This window comes from Nyctereutes procyonoides, unplaced genomic scaffold, assembly GCF_905146905.1.
Source record: "Nyctereutes procyonoides isolate TBG_1078 unplaced genomic scaffold, NYPRO_anot_genome, whole genome shotgun sequence".
In the NCBI taxonomy this organism is placed as follows: domain Eukaryota; kingdom Metazoa; phylum Chordata; class Mammalia; order Carnivora; family Canidae; genus Nyctereutes; species Nyctereutes procyonoides.
In genome coordinates this window covers 1310026-1332500 of record NW_026575043.1, presented here as the reverse complement: position 1 = coordinate 1332500, position 22475 = coordinate 1310026, and the positions used below count along the sequence as shown (strand labels likewise).

Genomic DNA, 22475 nt, shown 5'->3' with positions numbered 1-22475 from the left:
TGCTTGTGACACTGTGGGCTGCCATGTAGGGCATGCCCTTCCCTTGTACCGGGCCCTGGTGTCATTGTCCTGTCCCTGCAAGCCTGGGCCAAGGTAAATGGATGCCAAGGCAGCCACACCTGGAGTAGCAGAGCCAGGCTCTCAACATGTATAGGTACCCATGGGTGTGAGTAAGAAAAATGAATATGAAATAGGCAGACAATCCAATAGAAAAATGGGCAAAGGCTAGTCCAAGTTGGAAACAATCCAAATGCCTTTGTAGAAATGGTGGAGTTTAAGAAATACCTTGACATATGTCGCTGATTTTGAAAAGTGGGGATCATGGAAAAATGCCTGGCAGAACAAGAGTGAAAGCACTGGGGTCTTCTATGACCAAGGAAGTTCAGAATAAGAGTGGCCCAGAGGGGTGACACTCTGGTGACACTCCAGGTGGCACCATGGTGGCTGCTTTTCTGTTCCAGTCCTTCCAACTCTCATTCCTCTCCTCTTGTGTGTGTGTGGGGGGGGGGGGGGGAGGGTTTTGTTTGTTTTTTTCTATAAACAAAAGCTCTGGACCTTTTCTTTCCATTTACCACTGCATGCAAACCAGAGTACTAAGTCTCTGAATTTATACTCTGTTTCCCAAATCAACCAAAAAACACAGGTAAATGTTCTTAGTCCCTGAGTATGCAGAAGAAGGTATGAAGAGAGAGGGCAGGAACCAGAGAACTTTCTGCTGGAGTCTTTATGTCAGAAGAGACCGAGGCATTGAGCACAGCGAGTCCTGGCAGCCAACTGTGCTGTTAGATTTGGAATTTTTTCTCTAACTGATCAGATTTTCATTTTTTCTGATCCCACTTCTTCACATTCTGGTTGTTTGACTCTCATTGCTTGCCATCTTTGGACCAAAATAGACGAGTAACTGAAACAAAACCAAAACTTGCAAATGTGACACTGTGACACACACGACATGTAAAGTGTACAAGACCATGACGTGCAAGGCAAACTGCCTAAGCCCGACTTGTTTGTAGTCCACTTTCTTTACATATTTTATGGCGATATCATAGAATAATGCCGCATGGACTCATGTTCCAAAGATAAGACCGCTGACTGTCCCCATCATTTACTTAGTTTACATATTCTGATCACTGTTGCCACAGATCTCTTTCAGTAATTTCTGCTCTAAAATCATCCTATGACTAATTCTGGTCCTGAGAGTCCCCTCCCTGAGACACTGAGACTCTTTTAGACTAAGATCCTCCCCTCTGAGTAACTTCAATACACCCTGTTTACCATAATCAACAGGCTTTTCTGATGATTTCTGTATGGGGCTCCACATGGATTTTGTTTTTAGTTTCAAACCAGAAATATTCCTGGGCTTGGCAACCAAAGCCTTACATCCACTTGCTGTGGTTTAACAAACCTTTCCCACTCGGGCTCTGGAGTTTTCAGGCTGAGAAGATAAGAATGAGTGTAGTGCTCTTCTTTATAAATTAATCATTCATATGAAATTACAATAACGAGTTATTATCACTCAGGTAAAACCACATTGCTGCCAAATGACATTCCCCAAACTTGTGCTAGAGAAACACTTAATACACAATGGGTAACAATCTCATACTCCAGACCAACCACTTAGACTTATCTAGGGAGGCAAAAATCTGAATAGGAGAGTCAGGCAATAACATTAATTTCCAGCTGTAGACAATAGCAACGAAAGCACCCCTGACCTGCCCCCACACCCATCCCAACTTTTGGTTCCCTGGGTATAGACACAAATTCAGAGTTCAAGCTCAGTGCCACTTACAAGCTAGGTGATCGTGGCCAAATTATCTTACTCTTATGGATGTCAATTTCCAGATTTATAAACCAAGGGTAATAATAGTATTCGCTTCATATGAACATTGTAAGGATCACACAAGCTAACACGCATAAAGCACTTGGAAATATGTATATAATAAATGTTTGATAGGTAGGTACTGATATGAAAGTCATTTCTGTGTTTACACCAGGATTGAGTTGCTAATCACTGGTTTTTAAAAAGAGTGTTCCCTGTAGTATTTATGAAAAGTGACCTCACATACATAAGAAAGTCCTTGGTGTACATACCATTTTACTGTGCAGTGTTGGGCAAGTCAATCTTTGTTTTCTTATTCTGTAAAATGGGACTAATATCACCTATATCATAGGGTTATATTGGTGACTAAATGAAGTAACACATGTAATGCCAATTCAGTGCTTGGGACATAGTAAGGATTCAAAAAATGATAGCTGTTAGAGTATAGACTGCTTTATAAATCTTGAGCTGTAGATGGTAGCAACGAAAATACCACCAACTCCAGGAGATTCAGGGGGTTTGACTTTGATACTGAGAATCCAAGTTGGCTATGACCCGTAATTGAGAAAAACCAATAGCCTTTCTCAAATCAGGTATAATATTAAGTGAGGCTCACACCCAAAGAGATGCACTCATCCCTTTGAGAATTGATGGTCAAGGTTTCAGACACAGTGGTATTTGGAAATGGAGAAAGAAATTATCTGACCCAGAGACATAGGTAACTGGCAAGGCAGGGTGAGCTGAACAGAAGTTCTTCTTTCCTTTGGCGTGCAAACGGACAGAAGTGATGGGAGGAAGATTTTGGCCAAAATTCGTAGCCGGCAGGATTCGAACCTGCGCGGGGAGACCCCAATGGATTTCAAGTCCATCGCCTTAACCACTCGGCCACGACTACCTGCTGGCTGTTGTTTCTCGTTAGTGACTTTGAAGGTGTGCCACTTAATAGGCACCAAACCATCTTCCAGCATAATGTGACATTACACTGTACTGTGATACAGGGAAAGATGGTTTGGTGCGTAATTATTAAGGCTGGTAAGGAGAAATAGGATTCCTACGTCCATTCAGGTCTTCTCAGCCTTGGATGAAATACATAGCCCAACAGCAAATCCCAATTCAGCAGGGCAGGTGGAATGCAGAGAAGCCTGGTGAGCCAAGAGGGGACTGTCTGCACCCAGAACTCCACTCCCTGGTCTGAGTGACCTCAGACCTGCAGGTGCCAACGGTGATTGGAAGCGGGCTGGAAGGAATTGGAGTTTTCGCGTTTGCTTTCAGTGTTAAACCCTAAAACCTAAATATCTTCAATGGCCTTCAACTGCTTTGCCCTTTCCCTGCTTCAAAAGAACATGGGCGGGGGGGGGGGGGGGGGGGGGGTTGCGGGCTGGGCGGGGTCAGGAAGGGTCCCGGGGCAGGAAACGGGAGGCCGGCAGCCCCAGGAGCCCAGCCAACAGGGAGAAACCGTGCAGGGTAACAGATTCTCCAGCCTCCGGACGTTCTCTCCTGCTCCTAACACACAGGAGGGTGTGAACACTGGCTAAACCTAGCTGTATTAATAGAACTGCTCCTGCCAGTAGAAAATGGATTCATTGACACACTATAGAACCGGGTTCCTCTTTTAATGGAAAATTTAGGGACCCTGAGATTGAGTGCTGGGAATTGAAGCACTTGCTCAAAGCACCCTCACGGTAGATGGTAGTAGATTCAGACTTTCAGATACAATCAGGAGAAATCCTTTCAGGCCTGAGGCAGTGTCTTGCAGTTAGTTCACTCTCCCATATCTGTCTTCATTTAGGGCAGGCAAAGAGACCATTGCTCGCATGGATGGGGTCAAGTGTGTCGCCAAAGAAGATAGACTGCAACAGGATCCCCTCCCATCTGTGAATGTGATTTTATTCGAATATAGTCTTTGCTAATGCAATCAAGTGAAAATGAGGTCATTCTGGATTAGGATGGGCCCTAAATCCAATAATAGTATCCTTATAAGGAGAAGGAGATTTGGAGACACACAGAAACAGACACACAAGGATAAAGGCTGGGTCAGAAGGAGAGAGATTGGAGAAGTGAACTTGCAAACCTAGGAAGGTCAGCGGGGGAGCCAGGAAACAGATTCTCCCTTGGGCCTCTAGAGACAACCAAACTTGAGACACCTTGGATTGGGGTTTCCAATCTCTGGAGCTGTGAGAAGATAAACATCTGTTGTTGTAGGCCACTCACTTTATGGTAATTTGTTAGGTCAGTCCTAGGATGCTAATGCAGCTCCCTTCCCCACAAGTTTGGAATAATATCCTTGCTGGTGGTAGCGCTTCTAAATTCCACCAAGGAAGCTCACCCAAATGGCATGGAATTTCCATATGGCATGCTTATTTTGGAGAAAATTCTCCTAGGGAAATAATCCAAACTAAAGGAAATTATTTATGTGCAAAGACCTATGTGATACAATTAGTTATCATAATAATGTTACTAAAACATTTCCAACAATGGGAGGGGATGATTATATTACTTAAGTTATATATAGCTGGAAGAATGTTGCAAAGCTATAGAAAACAACATTTTGGAAGAGGTTGTGATTGCTCAGGTGAGAAGTACATGATAAAATGTTAAATGAAAAGAGCCAGATAAAAATATATGAAATACGTGACCATGATTCTGTAAAATTTTATTTATAGATATTTGGAAGTTGGGGGGGAAATATACCAAAGTATTGCTAGTGTGGTCTTTGGGTTTGAGGGTTGTGTTATTGTTTTTCTTTGTTTTTCTATGATTTGAAGCATACATCATTACTGAAGTTTTTAAAATGAAGAAGCAGAGATATAGATTTTATTGCTGGAACAAGAAAGATGAATTCTCTAGATACAAGACTTCAGTATTCCTCAGCAGCCAGCCAAACATTGGCTCAAGTGGTCATTATCCAAAGGAACTATTTGTTCAGATGCCTGGGTGGCTCAGTGGTTGAACATCTGCCTTCTGCTCAGGTCACGATCCTGGGGTCCTGGGAGTGAGTCCCACATTGGGGCTCCCTGTGGGGAACCTGCTTCTCCCTCTGCCTATGTCTCTACCTCTCTCATAAATAAATCTTTAAAAAAAGGGGGGGGACTATTTGTTAAATATGTTGGTGAAGCCGAATTTTACAGAGGAGGAAACAGACACAGAGAAATTAAGTGCCTGACCCAAGGTCACAGAGCTAGCAGCTAGAAGCAACTGAAGAGTTGCAGCTAGGAAATCCGAATTCAGTTTAGGGAGGTTTTAGGGCAGAAAAATGCTGCATTCGTTTTGGGTTTTGTTGGTTTGTTTTTTAAAAAATAGGTTTTGCCAATCCATTTCACTTTTAAAACTAAGTATCATGCAACTTATAATGATGTTTAATAATACTGATCATTTGAGAAATAATTTAGGAGGTTGACGTCCACAGCCAGCTACAACAGTGAGGCTGGTGGTTGGAAAAGACTGCCTTTCTGATGTTCAGATTTTGAGAAATAGTCCTCAATAAATGAATGTACAGATTGCATTTTTTGAGGGGTATACTTTTCTTAGATGCACAAGACAATCAGCACCAAACAAAAACCATTAAACTTCTCAGGAACAGATTATCCCAGTTAGTGTTTTCAGAGCAAGGTCTTCTGCTCTTTGCCTTGTTTATTTAGGGTGAGATTTTTCTTATAAATGAAAATAGACCAGTTTTTCAAAAAATGCAGCTAGAGAGTGGCACCAGTCCAGAGGGGCTGTAATCTGGAGAAGACAGCAGATTTGTCAGATGCTTTGCTCCTGGGCTCTCTGCCTCATCACCCCAGGACATCACTCAGTCTAGAAAGTGATCTTGGGAGGCCTGAAGAAAGAATCACCCAAACTGTGGTGATGAGAATGAAACCTGAGCATGGAGTGGTAGAAAGGACTAGAGAAACCTACCTCCTGCCCGAGGGTGCTGGAAGACACCAGAGACCCCTTGGACGCCACAGATGCCACAATTTTCACTCATCGACACATATTCTCACAATGAAACAACTTGGAAAACACTGCCAATTGGGAACTAGATGGGTTTTTGTGGTCTTTTTTAACCTTCTCTTTCTGTGTCTTTTTTTGTGAACGTGCATGTAAAGAGGTGAACGAAAGTTAGGTGCACACTGCAGTGATGCATCACAGGGCTGGGGTAGGGGGCATCCATGTGATCCCACACGGGCCAGGACACAGAGCTGTGACACCGCCCCAGAAGCTCCCTCCTGCCCCACCCCAAGCAACTGATCACGGAATAGATTTGGGGTTATGGGGATCCCTGGGTGGCGCAGCGGTTTGGCACCTGCCTTTGGCCCAGGGCGCGATCCTGGAAACCCTGGATCGAATCCCACGTCGGGCTCCCGGTGATGGAGCCTGCTTTTCCCTCTGCCTCTCTCTCTCTGTGACTATCATAAATAAATAAATAAAAGATTAAAAAAATAGATTTGGGGTTACGGTGATCATCCTATCATGTGTAGTTGTCTGTCCCTTCTGATATACCCCACTCTATCATCCTGTCCTTTTATGTCCCCCTTTTACATCTTGTCTGATTTTGTATTGAGTGAACAGTTGTACATTATTCCATTATTTCCTCTCTATTCACAGGAAAGGCGCAAATTCCTTTCATCTTGTTTTGATGGTGAGGCTGGAGATCACCACAGAGTCCTGACCACACAATTCTTTTTTTTTTTTTAAGATTTTATTTATTTATCCATGAGAGACACAGAGACAGAGGTGGAGACATAGGCAGAGGGAGAAGCAAGCTCCCTGTGGGGAGCGCGATGCAGGACTCGATCCCAGGATCCCGGGATCACGCCCTGAGCCAAAGGCAGATAATCAATCACTGATCCAACCAGGCGCCTCCCAAACAATTCTTATATTGATATTTTACCATTTTCCCAGACGATGCAAAGGCCTTAACATTAGGAAAATTAAATTTTATTCATCTTTCTCTTCAGGGATGTCTAAATTCGTTGTTTATATGCTTTTAAATTCTACCTTCCCTTTCTCCTCTAGCAGGCATTCATAGTGTTTTATTGAGTCAGTATTCACTTCCATTTGACTGTAACGTACCATTGTTACTTGTATTTTCTGCATTTTCTTCTGGGATCATTTCTGCTTTATCTTTTGATTTTCAGGAGCAGCAATGCCTTCTGGCTGGAATGCAGTTTATGAGATAGTTGTGACTTGGGAGTAACAGTGCCTCTGTGAGTGGACAGGAAAAAGCCCAAGGAAACTAGGTTTCAATGACACAGGACCTAGAAGACTCACTGACCATCATTAAAGTCTTGATCATCATCAAAGACTGTCTGGCATCTGCCTTCCAGTCACATGCCTACTTCTTCAATGGTAGGAGGAGAAGATGAGAATTTAAGGGGCTCCCCTCGGTGGGACCAAGACAAGGCTGAAGTAAGGTTATTACCTTGTCATAGAAAGGAGCCCAGTCCTCCCCGCTTCATCTGACCTATTTACATCTGAGTCAAGACTCCCCAGATGGCATTCTCAGGAATCTGCACCCCAATAGCCCTCTGAGAACCAGTCCAACCAGTGTTTTGCATGCAGTCATGGGTGCAACTTTGACTTACTTTACAAGATAAAGATTAAGGAAAAATATAGTCACTATTTAAAGGTGATTTGACTGGGCAACCCTGGTGGCCCAGTGGTTTAGCACTGCCTTCAGCCCAGGGTGTGATCCTGGAGACTGGGGATTGAGTCCCATGTTGGGCTCCCTATCTGGAGCCTGCTTCTCCCTTGCCTGTGTCTCTGCCTCTCTCTCTGTGTTTTTCATGAATAAATAAAGAAAATCTTAAAAAAAAAAAAAGGTGATTTGACTTTAGCAGTACGATGCTTAAGTTCTACTTAGAGAATTTCTTTTTAGTTAGTTAAAAATTAGGTTAGGTGACATAGGAGAATCTCCAAATGTAGAATATTCATAGCCTGTAGTCTATGGACTTGAAGTGTTCCACAAACACTCTGAAATAGTTTGCAGAATTATACATATATATATATATAATATAGATCATATCGAATAAAATATGAATACATATAATTATATATATGATTGATAAGTCTAGGGGCACCTTTGTGGGAAATGGGTTTCACAGATTTTATTCAATATGATCTGGAATCCAGAGTCAAAAAAATGTACTATGAATCTTTGCTCTAATGACTTCTTTATCTTGGGAAAGAGGAGAAGAATTTTTCAGCAATATTTTGTTTAGGGGGAAATAAATAATACGCCTATGAGTGAGCATGCACTCTTCAAACCAATCCCCACAGACTAGTACTGGCAACATGTGGAAATGACCTCAGTTTTGCAGAAAACTTACCATTATGCTGAGGCGGAAAGCCCAGTTGGAGTCTCCAGTGCTTGTTCAAAGTAGGCCCTTGAGGCTAAAAACAAACTTACAGCTCTGGCCTGAGACAAGAGCTTGGTACACCATCAAACCATCAAAAAGTTCCTCTTCTGCTTTCACTATAGATGGCTGTCCAGACAACCAGTCCATAGACTGTGTCCCTATCTTGCATCTTCCATATGAAAAAGTGTGAACCCAAGACACCCTTTGAAACAGTATCTGCAATCTCTGCTCAAATGTAAACATCCAGTTCTTATTCTTCTTTGAAGAATATGTGATTGGCCTCTAGCCATCTGCAGGCTCCCTTGACTAATTTATTCATAATTGTAGTTTATCCTATCACTATTAGCCCCAAATCTCCAAGGGCAGAGCCAACACTTAGTATCCTCCTTAATGCTAAGCCCACAATGCTGAGCACGGCAGTTGGCAGGGCATGAGAATTCCTCCTTCTAAATTCCTATGAGTCTATATGCTCTGAGGAAGGTGGTTGGCTCTTCGGGCAGTATCACTGCATCTGACAATGTGGCTCATTAGTTAAAAGGGGAGAGAATTGTGCTGGTGCACATTGCAAATCCCACACTCACTTTCCCCTATGATTAAAATCTTACATGAGTGTGGCACATTTATTACAATTAATGAACAAATATTTATACATTAACTAAAGTCCAAAAGTTATTCAGATTTCCTTAGTTTTTACCTAGTGTCCATTTTTGTTCCAGGATCCTATTCAGAATTCCACATTATAGTTTGTCATTGCATTTCCTTAGGCTCCGGTTGGTTGTGGCAGTTTCTCAGGCTTTGCTTGTTCTTGTCTTTGCACTATTTGGAGTACTGCTCGGGTGTTTTGTAGAATGGCCTTCATTTGTCGTATGTTTTTCTCATAATTAAACCAAGTTATAGGTTTGGGGGAGGAAGATCACAGAAGTGTCATTGTCATGTTCACCATTTATACCATTTCGAGGTTATATACTATAAAAAAATGGCTTATTCCTGCTGATGTTGACTTTGGTCACTGGCTGAAGTTGTGTTTGTCAGGTTCCTTCCATTGCTTACCCTATTTTTCTCCCTTTCTTTAATGTACTCTTTGGAAAGCAACCACTATGCAGAGCCCACAATGAAAGAGTGAGGAATTAGATTATTTGGGACTCTTCTGCATGGGCAATTCCCTGAGACTGAGGTTGGTTCTACATCAGGAAAGCTACTGGAGCCAGGCTGTTGGAACTGGAATGTAGTCTTCATGTTCACTGGTAAGGCATTTCATTTACTTCCCAAACGTCTCTCCACAGCCCCCATTTATTTATTCAATATTTATAGCTTTATTTACTTATAGGTTGATTGTCAGAGAGCCTAGAACTTGGTACAAGCCCTAGCCCCTACAAATACTCTCTGTGAATTTGTTGCATAGATCTGAAGTTCAATTGTGTTGAAAATGCAGACAAGTCTGGTGTCTCCTTCCTAAGGCTTCTGGGAATCACTCTATTTACCCCACTTGGCAGGAGAGTTTCATTTTGTCTTTCTGCTAGTGAGGGCGAGGGCCAGGGGCCTCAGGGGACGAGGAGGAGAGCTGAGCCCTGCTACTCCCAGGTCACCATCTCTGGGTCAGTTTTCACCTAATTGTTGGCGCCTCTGTGGGAGCATTTCCTTGCAAACCAGACAGACGGCTTTCTGCAACAGAAATGGTCTCAGCTGAATGCCGACACCTCTCCAAGGCTCTTGTTGGGAAGGTTCAAACCCTGACACCTGCGAGTATTATTTTCTCTCGGTAAAGATGCTTTGCTTCTGTCCCCAGTCCTCTGGTTTGACGGCCGGGGATCGCTTCTGTCCCCTCCGCTCGTGGGGACCAGTCCGGACGCGTCCTGCCTCGCGACCGCAGAAGTCTTTCCTGCTGAGGAGTTCGCGCGAGGCGCACAGCCGCTGCCCGGAAGAGCCGAGTCAAAACTTCCAGAGACAAAACCCTGCGTGGAAGGCTCTCGAGGTTTCTATCCTGCTCTTACGCTTCAGTCTCCGCAGGGCGGAGCGCTTCCCCGGAGGAAAACGGTCTCTTTCTCCCAGGGGTCCGGCCACAGGGCCCGGGCGGGTCCGCACCACGCGTCGTGACGTCATCCACACTTCACGGGTCACGAGATTAACCTGCGAGGGCAGAAGGGAACGCGAGACCCGCACACGCGAGGCGGCGAGCCACCTGGGCAGCCGCACGGGGCAGGTGGAGCCCGGCCGCCGGCAGGTGGAGCCGCCCTACCTGGTCTGGACCGCGGGGCGGGGCGGCGGGCTGCAGGAAGGGCAGAGAGCGCCAGCAGGGCTGAACCCGTCTCGTCTGTCCCCAGAAACCGATTTGCGTTGGGATTTTGCACTAAGAGCCCTGTGCACGCGAGAGAAGGCCCCTGTGTCACGGGGACAGGCATCAAAAACTGAGACACGAATTTCAGCTTTCTTGGCACTACCTGATCTCAGAAGTGGAGATGCATCCTGTCAGGGAGGAGCGCTGTCAGCGCCGCCTGGTGTGGGGTTCCATGGTGTAATGGTTAGCACTCTGGACTCTGAATCCAGCGATCCGAGTTCAAATCTCGGTGGAACCTGAGCGTGCTCTCCTTTTCAAGTTTCCTTTTTACGGGTAGTTGGCAGCGGACCTCCAGTCCACGTGAACCCAGAGTGTAATCTTTTTTTTTTTTTTTTTTTCCCAGAGTGTAATCTTGAAGGGGAAGATGACACCGACTCTGTGTGGACCTGGACACTGACTCGCTGCCCTATTGTTCAGACAGAGAGGACCATCCTCCCTCCTTCTCCCTGTTTTCCTCTCCCACCTAACAGATATTCTGTGTCACACAATTTTGAGTTGAGTTGAACTTTTTCTGAGTTATTGCTTTATAAAATGTAATGAGCTCACTTGGTGCAAAAGGATGCAACAGAATTGAAGGAGAAGAAAGATTCTTATGAATACAATATTTGCCCAGAGAAAATCTGACTTCATAATGTCTATTAGGTACAATGACCTGAATTTACACATCTTTCACTTTCCACTGAGAAACACAGATTTGGGGAAAATCTATTCATCTATTAAATAAACAATTTCTTGAACTGTCTCAGATATTTGAACACCGAACACTGCTGGATGCCCACAGATGTAAATTTGAAGTACTTATGGACAGAGCAAATAAAGATCCAGATACATTTTCTAAGTGTTTCCACAGTGTTCCTTTGGTTATTTTTATGACATTGATCCACCACACAGAATTGCTATGATGAGTATGTTCCACAGAAATCAGAGCTTTTGAATTGTATCTGACAACATTTCTGTGATCATTTTATTGTCATAAAACTGTTCCAACAGCAAGTTAGTTCATTTTCTGGTAAATGTTAGTATGTGTCAGAACTTAAGGAAAGACAGTTCCTGGGATCCTCAAAAAATAATTCCAGTGTCTTCCTTAGTTTTATTTCATCTATTACATTTCTAAAAATTGTATATTTTTATTTTAAGATACACAGTATCAGGCTATACATTATCTTATGGGTCTTTTTCACTTAAAACCATATTGCTGAAATTGTTACTTTCACAGCAAGTAGCTGCCATTCATTCATTCCTTCATTCATGAATAATACTCTACTGTGTCAATAAATTGCAGTTCATTCATCCACCTTTTGTCAATGGGAAATTCATGAATTTGGTTTTGGATTATGTCAGCTCTGGGGTCATGGGATATTGAAATTGTTTTAGAGCAGAGGAAATCTGGGATTCAGCAATGACACACTTAGCTGAGAATTTATAACTTTGATCTGTCATTTTTGCCCTCCAAATGCTTGGGCACAGTAATAATCACTCACCCTTTTATATTATACTATCAAATTCTCCAAATTATTCATAATCCTGTAATTCCTAGAGTTAACTGCCAGTTCTCTCTACTTCTCTATGCCCTCCAACATATATGCCATTGCAAGGCCCTATGCCACCACTATCTCTAAAGCTTACATAGCCACTTGAACTTACCTGACCAGGAAGCAATTCTGTGTGGGACCTGTGCCACCTGTTTCTTCTGAAAGAAGAAATTTTGCTTTCACACATTTGATTGGCAAAGCTTAGGGCAAAGGCCTGCATTCTAGCTGTGCAGAAGGCTAGGAAATTGAGTTATGCCCTGAGCATGCACAATTCATAGCTAGCAACTTCTTCCTAATATATGAAGTCTTAGCCATATTAATCCACTATGTTCATCAATGTGATAATCATCTACAACTCTTTTTTCACATCTTCCCAAACTTTTGTTTCCACTGTTTTTCTCTTGCATTATGATTCACCTACAGAATATATTCTAATGGAAGATAATAAATTATACATATTAAATAGTAAATTAATACTATAAAACACAGTAAACAAAAGAATTCTATCATTAAGGAGTAAAATATGAAAAAAGATCACTTTTAATAAATAATAACCATAAAAAGAAATAAAATCATAAAGCGGAAATTTATTCATTGACATTAAAAGCTCAAATATATAGTTTGAATAGTAGATACAACAGAAATGATGAATAGATTAATGAACAAGAAATTGGAACTAATGACCGAATGGTATACAAAAATGGTATACAAAATTATAAACAACAGGAACATTCAGAAACACACAGGAACATCTAAATAAACAGTGAATGCATAAAATAATGTCATTAGTAATTACAAAAAAGTTATTGAGATGTAGAAACAAGATGGAACAAAAATAATAGACAAGAGTAATATAAGAAATGGGATATTGTGATCAGGGTCAAATTATCCTAGAGTTATTTATTGTGAGAAAAGATTAAAAACAAAGTTCAATGGAGTCATAATTCATGCAAATGATGAATGACTATAAAATCAGTGCTTGTGTGAGTTCATGGCCAAAACCACATGATAACCATTGGCAAAGAGGAATATATAAATTCCAGGATATAAAAATAACCAAGGGGGATCCCTGGGTGGCGCAGCGGTTTGGCACCTGCCTTTGGCCCAGGGCGTGATTCTGGAGACCCGGGATTGAATCCCACGTCGGGCTCCCGGTGCATCGAGCCTGCTTCTCTCTCTGCCTCTCTCTGCCTCTCGCCCTCTCTCAGACTATCATAAATAAATAAAAACTAAAGAAAAAAAAACCAAGAAATATTATTGAAAAATCAATTACTATTAGCAGTATATTTTAATGTATTCTATAACACATGAATATATTAGCATATTATAATTATACTGTAATTAAAATTTTAGTAGTCAGAAGTTAAATAAGTATATTATTTTGCTACATTATCATTTGCTACATTTTTCTTCAGTCACTATACTGCATAGTTGGGCCCCAAAAATGCCCTCTGTCCTCTCTTAACTTAGATGGACCCATTTGTTCCTCACCATTTCTCCTTTTATTCATAGACCTTATTATATTTGAAAAAGTGAAGATTTATCATGATATAACACATAATTTTAAAGTCTTTCTTCCTTGTGAAGTTTAATACAGCAAAGTAAACATTTTACTTTTAAATTGTCTTGACCACATGGGCAGAATTCTCAAACAGAACTTTTTCTTTGAAGGCTTAAAACTAGGGGTGTCCAGGTGGCTCAGTTGGTTAAACCCCTGACTCTTGGTCTTACTGATGCCTTGATCTCAGAGTCTAGAGTTCAAGCCCTGCATTGGGCTCCACGCTGGACAGATATTTATAAATATCTATTGGGAGTAAAAGTGTGAGATATTCTTACTGCTAACTATCTAGCTAAAGAATTCTCAATAATTAAATTATCCTTTTAGGAGCACCTGGGTGGCTTAGTAGTTGAGCATCTGCTTTGACTCAGGTTGTGATCCTGAGGTCCTGGGATGGAGTCCCACATCAGGCTCCTCACAGGGAGCCTGATTCTCCCACTGCCTATGTCTCTGTCTCTCTCTGTTTCTCGTGAATAAATAAATAAAATCTTAACAATAAAATAAATTATATTTATACTTAATTTTTAAATAATTCTTAATATTACATAAAATAAACAAAATTAGCCACTTTCACATTTATTAGTTATTGAAACATTTTATCCCAGATAGTGAAAAATCCATTCATATTTCAACAAATTGGTAATATTTTAATATACAAAGCATATAAGAGATTTTCATTCTGTTCTTAATAGCTAGAATTATTATTCTTGTTTTAAAATAACTTTTCAGGTAGCCACAGTAAACCTGGATGATATGCCTTGTTCATATCACTCGTAATCTCACACTGATTAGATATTACAGTAAATAATACAATCTCATCATTATTCATCAAACTTAAATTTAAGGGTGCCAAAAATGATGTGGGAATAGGCACCTGGCTATTTGGCTTAATAAAGGCAAAGGATGAAGCAAAACCAATCAACAAAGTGTTGACTTCAAGGCTGAAATCAAGTTTCGTTACATCTGATATTGATTACATTTAGATTTGTTAAGTATGCAAGTTAAATCTTTAAGGGAAACTATAATAATAATAGAAGTGGCATATTTAAGTTAATTTTTAATGCATTTTAATTCAAATGCACTTCTTAAGAAATAATACAGAGAGATCTCCTGTACCTTTTATCCAGTTCCCCACTTCCCCCAGGTGGTGACAACTTGCAAGTTATCCTACAATGTAACAGTAAGTATGTTGACGCAAATACAGTGAAGAGAAAACATTTCCTTCAACACAGGATCCCTGATCTCCCTTCAAGCAGCCACACCTGTTCTCCTCCCATCCTCCACTCCTTCCTCCATCTCTGGCACTGATTGGTTCTCATCCCTCTGTGTTCTTATTCCCACCTGATAGTAACCAGGAGGTTTCCCCTTCCCCTGTCCAAAGCAGTGTTAGATGTTCGAGGGAACCACCTGAAACAAGGCAATATATTGGCAAGTGCTAGGGATTAGAACATGGACAGGTTCATTGAGGATTCCATTATTCTGCCTATCACAACAGCTACTGAGTATCTTTCATTCAGTTTAAGATCATCCTGGTTCTTGGCATGACAAGGGATTTTCAATGGATTCCCAGACATTTTGGGTATTATGCTATGGGACTTTGGATGTTATTTAAACCTTCTGTTTCAGGTGGTTCCCTCGAACATCTAACACTGCTTTGGACAGGAGAAGGGGAAACCTCCTGGTTATTATCAGGTGGAAATGGAATTCCAGGTTTCTCATTCAGCATCTCTCCATATCTAGGTGTAGGTTTCTTATTATTGTGCAAGAGAAGGAGTCCTGGCTCCCCACTAGACTTCCACTGGTACTTCCCTGGGTTGGAAGACTCGGAGAGCCTCGTTATTGCTTCTCATGTGATCTCCACTGACAGGGAGTGTGTGGCCTCCATACAGCTAAGCAATGATGAGAGTTTTGTGTCACCACTAGGCCTCTTCTGATGCCACCCTGGTGGGGAGGTAACAGACCCTCCATTCCTGCCAAGTAGGGGGTGGTTATACAAGATCCCCTACAGGGTCTCTGCCAATAGGGTATGGGAAAAGCCTCTTTAAAGTCTGAGCAATGAAAGTCTCAGCCTCTTGTTCTGCCTTCTCAGAGATACCTTGTGTTGGGGGGCAGTGAACAGGGGTGGAGGGAGCACCTTGCTACAGCTTGGTGAGGATGGGGCTCTGGGCTCCCCACTCGGACTTGGCAGCTTGTGGGTGGGGGTGGGACTACAGTTGGTGTTTATGCCCATCTTCCTGCAAGTGAACAATCTCTAAAATAGAATGTTTAGCTTCACTGAATACACAAAGTTGACTAAAAAATCATGGCATGACATATGATTAGGCTAACCATATGATTTTTAGAATATACAGCTTTTGTTTATTTTTAAAAAGATTTTATTTGACACAGAGAAAGAATCAGAGAACACAAGTGAGGGGAACAGCAGAGGCAGAGGGAGAAGCAGACTCCCTGCTGAGTAGGGAGCCCCATGTGGGGCTCGATCCAAGGTGGGGCTCCATTCCCGGACCCTGGAATCATGACCTGAGCTGAAGGCAGACACTTTAATGACTGAGCCACCCAGGTGCCCCTAAAATATACAGCTTTTAGAAAAAGAGGCAAGCTTAGGTCCAGGAACTTGTCAGATTATCATGATTTCCTGCAGGGGAAGTGCTCTCTGTCTCCCATTCATTCTTGCTTATTTTGGTTATTTAAATTATGGAGCACATGTACCAACCATCTATTTGATCCTTAGGGACACTCTGTTCACAGCTCTGGGTGTGAAGCCTCCTCAACTGAACCTCCGACCCAGTTGGTCATTGTGATAATTGCAAACCTCTGGCTTCTTGACCTTCACTACGTCCACCAGCGGTGTAGTGCTTTGGCATCCTCTCTTTCCCACTGTCATTAACAAGCCAAACTCTGTGACCACGTCCCCTTCAGTGAGCCCCAGCTTACACATAGAGCAACCTGTGAACTTCTCAGTAATCCTAGTGACCTTCTCACCAGCACACTTTGATGGCCTTGGTCATAGTGAGAAATGCCTGGGGTTGGGTGGGAACTTCTGGGCTGTTGGCTGAGACCTACTTCCATCTGGATCACACGGGTATGTGGATTGTGAAAATCATAAATCCTGATGTTTAAGAGTTGTACATTATTTCTGTGTCCATTTGACTTCAGTGAAAACAAAAAAAATCAGCTTCCTTTGAGATATTTGTTTAGCAAAAGAAATAAAAGCCTAATTTGGCAACAGAGGTTGTTCTATGGATTTTTCTTTTTTTTTTTCTATGGATTTTTCTAAGCACATTGCAGCATATTAAACTATGACATCCTCACTTCAAATCATGAGAAACTGATATAAAGGTCTTAAGATCACTCAAAATGACACAGGTAGTAAGTGACAGAATTGATGTCTGAGCCTGCCAGGGTCGGGCAGCAGAGTCTGGGTTTAAAGATTTCGATCTCTACAAAAGAAAACAGGAGCTTTGGATAGGATTCTTTCATAAAATAAATCCAAGGCTGAAGATAAAGAACTTGGGAAAGAAGTCCTGCCTGTCTCTGGAAGAGGCTGCTGTAGCTGACTTATTTTCCTTCAAGTCAAAATTCCAAAAGGTGAGGGTTTTTTTTTTTATTTGTTTGTTCGGTTTTAAAGTAAGTTTGACTCTGTACTAATGATGCTTATGAATGGATTCTTTGTCTCTCAAGACTAGGCCACAACAGACACACCAGCGAATGACTTGTTGATAACTAGAAGTGTGCCTTCTTCCTTTTATCAGCTACAGGATCTTCCACTATGTGGATGTTCCAAAAGTTACTTTGAAAATCGATGGTCATTTCGAGGTTTTCAAATCATCACTAGCCTCTGGATTCTGCAGCGAATGCTCGAGCGTGGGCCCGAGTGTCGGGTGTCACACGGGTCCCCAGCAGAAGCTGCCCCAGCAGGAAGCTGGGCTCCCCCAGGTCTGCTCCGTCTTCCTCTATCAGGCCCTCGGAGTAAGGGGTCCTTCACAGGCCACGGAGGAAGTGTGACTTTGCCAACTCGCCATCACAGCTGCTCTCGGTCTGAACGATGTCAAACAGTAAGAAACATGAAGGGCAAGTACACTTACTTGGTGGTGGGGAATGTGGCCCTTGAGGAGACCGGCAGCGCGGCGGCTATTTATGCTAATGAGGCCCCGGGCTCCCACGTAGTCGTGGCCGAGTGGTTAAGGCGATGGACTAGAAATCCATTGGGGTCTCCCCGCGCAGGTTCGAATCCTGCCGACTACGGCTCTCCCCGCTTCGGGGGGACAGCCTCTTGTCTCACCGCCAGTGCCAGGCGCGGCTCTGGCCTCTCAGGAAGGACCCTGGCCCTTTCTTTATAGGGACAATGAAAGACTCGGCGTGCTTCCCCCAGACAGCCAGACACCAACCTTGTTTCTCTACTAATTTTTTTCACGAGTAACTCGACCGCACTCCTCCAAGTGTTTTCTTTTCCGCGAAGAAGAGCCCAGGCTTTGTGATGCTTTCGTGTTTGCTGCAACCAGAGCACCCTTTCCCGAAGGAAATGTTGGCAGCAGTGTTTGCCTTGTTGCTCTTCCCAAGCAATGGAAGATGGGTTAATTTATTGACATTCCCTTCAGGGAGTATGGAATGAAAATCACTTAAGCCCCAAAGCAGTAAAGGATGTAAAACCATAGATGAATATCTAAGTTGTACTCTTTCTTACTCGTTTTTTTACTGGGTCCCCAGAAATTGTCCAATGGGCAGCCATCCTCTAGGGGATAGACACTCTCTGGTGAGTCAGAAACTAAAAGGAGAAAACAGGCATTTGTACCCTAGACCTTCAGATTGAGCGTCTGCCCCTCTGTGGACAGAGTGGTCCAGGATGTACAAAAATACATGGCTCTTCCCCGAGTCTTAGTAATTCCTAATCCCATCCCAGGTCTTGGGGAGCAGAGCCTTCCTTGCTGAACAGATCGTTTGTCTCAGCATCATGGACGACAGATAAGCCAAATGCGGGGACAGAGGAGACGCAAATCGGGCTGGGTTAAGTAGGGCGGGTCTGATTCGGGGGCGTTGTTCCTGGAATGAGCGATCTCAGGAAGGGGGTTGGTTGGTTCAGCAGCGGAGCCGGGAGAGAAGCACCGGCCGAAAGGGGGCAGACGTCTGCGGAGGGAACAGGTTGTCCTGTGAGGACCGAGAGTTGCCCCGCATGGGGGACATAAGGATCAGGAGTCCGCTCGATGCCTTTTGGGCCTATGGTTGCAGGTCGGGTAGTCCTGGCCCCAGCCACCAGTTCCCTTTTGGCCCCTTATCCGAAAGCAGAGAAACAGATGGAAGCTCCTTCTGTAGGAGGTCCCAGGGGGCGAGGCTCACCTCCGTGAATCCGCACTGCGTCCTGCCTCTCCTCCGTCCGCCCGCTCCGCGGGTCCGGTCCTGTCGCCTGTTAGTCGCCGTCTCCCCCTCCCACCCTCCTACCCCCCCCCCACCCCCCGCAGCGCTCCTCTGGCCTCGCCGCACCGACACCTGCGCCTCCGATTCCCTTCGCGTTTCTCCAGCTGGGTCCCCGGTGCTTCCTTTGCGCAGGAGGTCGTGCCCTCATACTGTCCGAGGACTGGAAGCACTTGGCCGGGGAGCAGGTGCAGCGCGTCGCCGGGTCACGGAAGGTTTCTCGGATTCATCCTTACGCTGGAGCCCAAGTCACCCGGCAGCCAGAGAGCTGGCAGCGGAGATGCAAGATAAATAATGAGCGGGAGCGTTTTCCATTAATCTGTGCGCTTTGAACAGGGAGCAGCGAGGTTGACCGAGGCAATCGTGCCGCAAGTGGATGAGAAGCCTTGAATGGCTCTAAGGTCCGAGACCACGGGCACCAATAATGAAGCCCTAGCAGAGGATGGTTTCGATCCATCGACCTCTGGGTTATGGGCCCAGCACGCTCCCGCTGCGCCACTCTGCTTCCACACAAGGAAGAGGCTCTACTTTTAAGGTTTGGTTCTCAGCTTCTTCCCTCACCTTTCACCTTGCTTCCTGAGGCTGTTTCCCCGTCCTCTCTCTATTCTTCCTTCCTTTCACCCACCTCCAGCTTTGGTCACAGTGCCTCCAGCTCGCAATCTTCACAGATCTCCGATCCTTTCCCTACGAGGTTGCTAAGCATCCCCTTTGGGTTAGGGACGGCTATGGCTGGGATGTCAACTCTCCAGACTAAGGGTCGGGCAAAGCCTTTTGAACCCACTCACGAGTCGCCTTCTTTCTCAACCAAAGCCCTTCCCTTGCGATTCCTTCTTGGTCCTCCAGCCAATCCCCGTTTCCTGCTTAAACACGCACCCCCATTTATCCGTGGGCGACTCCGTTTTACATTCAGTGACCCCTCCCGGACTGTCCGCGAGGCTTCAGACGCTTTGAGGCTCTGGATTGTTCGCGATGCCAAAATGAACCCCCTATTTCCACGTCCCCTCTGCAGGCTGCAGAGTCACCGCCGTTTCCCTGCACCAGGCCTGGAGGCGCTCACTCCCGCTCCCCGCTTCCAGAGCTCTGCTTGTCTGGCGGGTTCGTGATTTCCTACCTCGTCCTATCCCTAGGACCCCGAGACACTTAGGAACTGAGGTAGGAGGCCCTCGCCACTCAGCAGGTTGCCAAGGCTCCAGGCGCTTGCAGAAACTGGAAATGAAGTTCCCGGAGCAGAGACAGGCTCTTCTCCGAGGTCATTTTACCCAAACTTGGGGCACGTTTCCCCTGACACAGGCGCCGCTTATTGCACCTTCAAACTTCTGGGGGTGCTGACTGGCTTCTTCCTTCCTCCCTATTCGATTCCCCTCTGAATTCCGCAGGACACTCACCTTCCCCGGTGGATTCTCGTGTTTCTATCCTCCTCCCTGCTGCCTGCCACAGAAGCTGCCGAATGCTGCAGGGGAGTGAGGGGTGGGAGCGCTTCCACGTTCTCCTGCAGGCAGGTGGCCTCCGTCCAGGAGAGGACCTGTGGCCTCTGCATCTGTCACTTTGACTCTCCATGCTGCCCTAGGAAACAGCAAGTTTCAAGCCAAGACCTTCAAAACGGCTTTGTGGGAATTCAACCAGGGACTTTGCCATTGCCAGTCAATGCTATACAGCTCAGTCAAACTCCTGCATGGGTTCTTAGCTTCATTGACAGCCCAGTTTGGGGGGGCGGGGGTGCTTTCTGTTGAGAGTTCTAATTTAGGAGTGTGCTTTTCTCCTGCCTGTGATTCTATAGCTGGAACAAAATGGAAGAGCTGCAACCTACACATTTATATCTCAAAAGTCCACCCTTTCTCCCTCAGGACTGGCAATATGAGTTAAAGTCCTCCAATTCTCCCTGATCTTGAGCTCTCTGAACTTTGCTCTCTGCTTCCTGCAGCGTTCTTCATCTTTATATTTGTCCCCCTATCCTGCTATCACTTTTGGCAATGAGGTGAGTGCATCTTCTACTCAATGATCTCCTGTCTTGGTCTTCATCTTTTCAGGTACAAAAACTTGGAGTCATAACTCGATCCAGGGAAAATCAGGCTTTAGGGGAAGCCCATATCTTATATAGGCTTATTTTATATATAACACAGGAGATGGAAATTCCTGTAATTAAATAAGAAGTAGAGTTAGATTTAAAAAAGAAAAAACAGTAGACTTAGATCCAGCAAGATAAGTTATTGGAATGAAGCATTTGCCTTGAACTTTGTCTCTCTCCCAATGAGGTAAAATAACACATTAAAATGTATATTTGAAGCCAAAATTTCTTACTCTTTGACATAATTGATGACCATCATGGTGTTATGAAAAATTAGCATATTGTACTGTGTCCTAGAATTGGCAAGACTCCTTAATTTGATTTCATTTCCAGCTTCCTACTTTGTCAGCCTCTGATGGCCATCAGTGAGCTATACACTCCAGACTAGTACAAACTCTGATGGAAGTGGGGAGACAGATTGAATAAAAAAATAAATACTCCGCAAGTGAGAAATGATGGCAGAAACAGACATTTGCCGTGAGATTATATGTAATAAAAAGATTTCAAGACTCGAAATGACCAATAGTTCTCGATTTTTAAAATAAACAGTGGAACATAATGGAATATGCTGCAGCTGATAATATGAATGAGGCATGTTACTATGTACTGATGTGAATTACATATATATGTAAATATATGTACACTTGAATGAACTGCAGACTCACATGTAGTTGTAAGAAATGATAGAGAACACTTGACCCTAGTTTCCCCCAATGGTAACATCTCTGCATGTTAGAATATCACAAGCAGGATATTGACATTGATACAGTCCTCCAGTCTTACTCTGATTTCTGCCTCTGCACTCATTTTTGAGTGTGGTGGTGGGCATTTAGTTCTGTGTGGTTTTATTCCATGTGCAGATTCATGTGTCCACCTCTCACAGCAAGCATCCCTCCTGTTGCCTTTTAATAACCATACCCACCATCTCCTAGCACTCCCTCCTTAACACCAGGACATCAGAAACTGATTCTTCATTTGTCTAATTTAGTCATTTTCAGAATGTTGTAGAAGTGGAATCACACAAAATATAACATTTGGAGACTGACTTCTTTTCCATGTAATTCCTCCAGAAAGTCATCCAAGTTGCCACATGTACCTATAGTCCATTCCTTTGTATTGCTGAGTTGTGTTCCACAGTATAGATATATCATAGGTTGCTTAGTCATTCACCTGGTGATAGAGATTGTTTCCAGTTTGGGCTGTTTGGGGGGGTAAAGATGCTAGGAAAAATTACATATAGATTTTTGTGGGGACATGAGTTTCTGTTTATTATTGGATTACCTGATAATTTCCTGTTCAGTTTTGTAAATAACTGCTAAACCATCTTCCTAACTCACTGTACCATTTTACTTTCCCCCCAGCAGCAGTTGAGTTTCCTCACATCCTCACCAGAACTGGATGTTGTCATTACTTTTG

The 22475-nt window shown here is 43.8% G+C and overlaps 4 non-coding genes across 4 annotated transcripts; 2 read left to right on the top strand and 2 right to left on the bottom strand.

Moving 5' to 3' along the window:
* Positions 1–2629: 2629 nt before the first annotated feature.
* Positions 2630–2711, bottom strand: TRNAS-UGA (transfer RNA serine (anticodon UGA)). The gene has a single exon. It is a non-coding gene; the product is annotated as a tRNA-Ser (tRNA).
* Positions 2712–10661: 7950 nt separating this feature from the next.
* On the top strand, positions 10662–10733 carry TRNAQ-CUG (transfer RNA glutamine (anticodon CUG)). Its single transcript has one exon. It is a non-coding gene; the product is annotated as a tRNA-Gln (tRNA).
* Positions 10734–17748: 7015 nt separating this feature from the next.
* On the top strand, positions 17749–17830 carry TRNAS-AGA (transfer RNA serine (anticodon AGA)). The gene has a single exon. It is a non-coding gene; the product is annotated as a tRNA-Ser (tRNA).
* A 1597-nt stretch (positions 17831–19427) lies between these two features.
* On the bottom strand, positions 19428–19499 carry TRNAM-CAU (transfer RNA methionine (anticodon CAU)). The gene has a single exon. It is a non-coding gene; the product is annotated as a tRNA-Met (tRNA).
* Positions 19500–22475: the final 2976 nt, after the last annotated feature.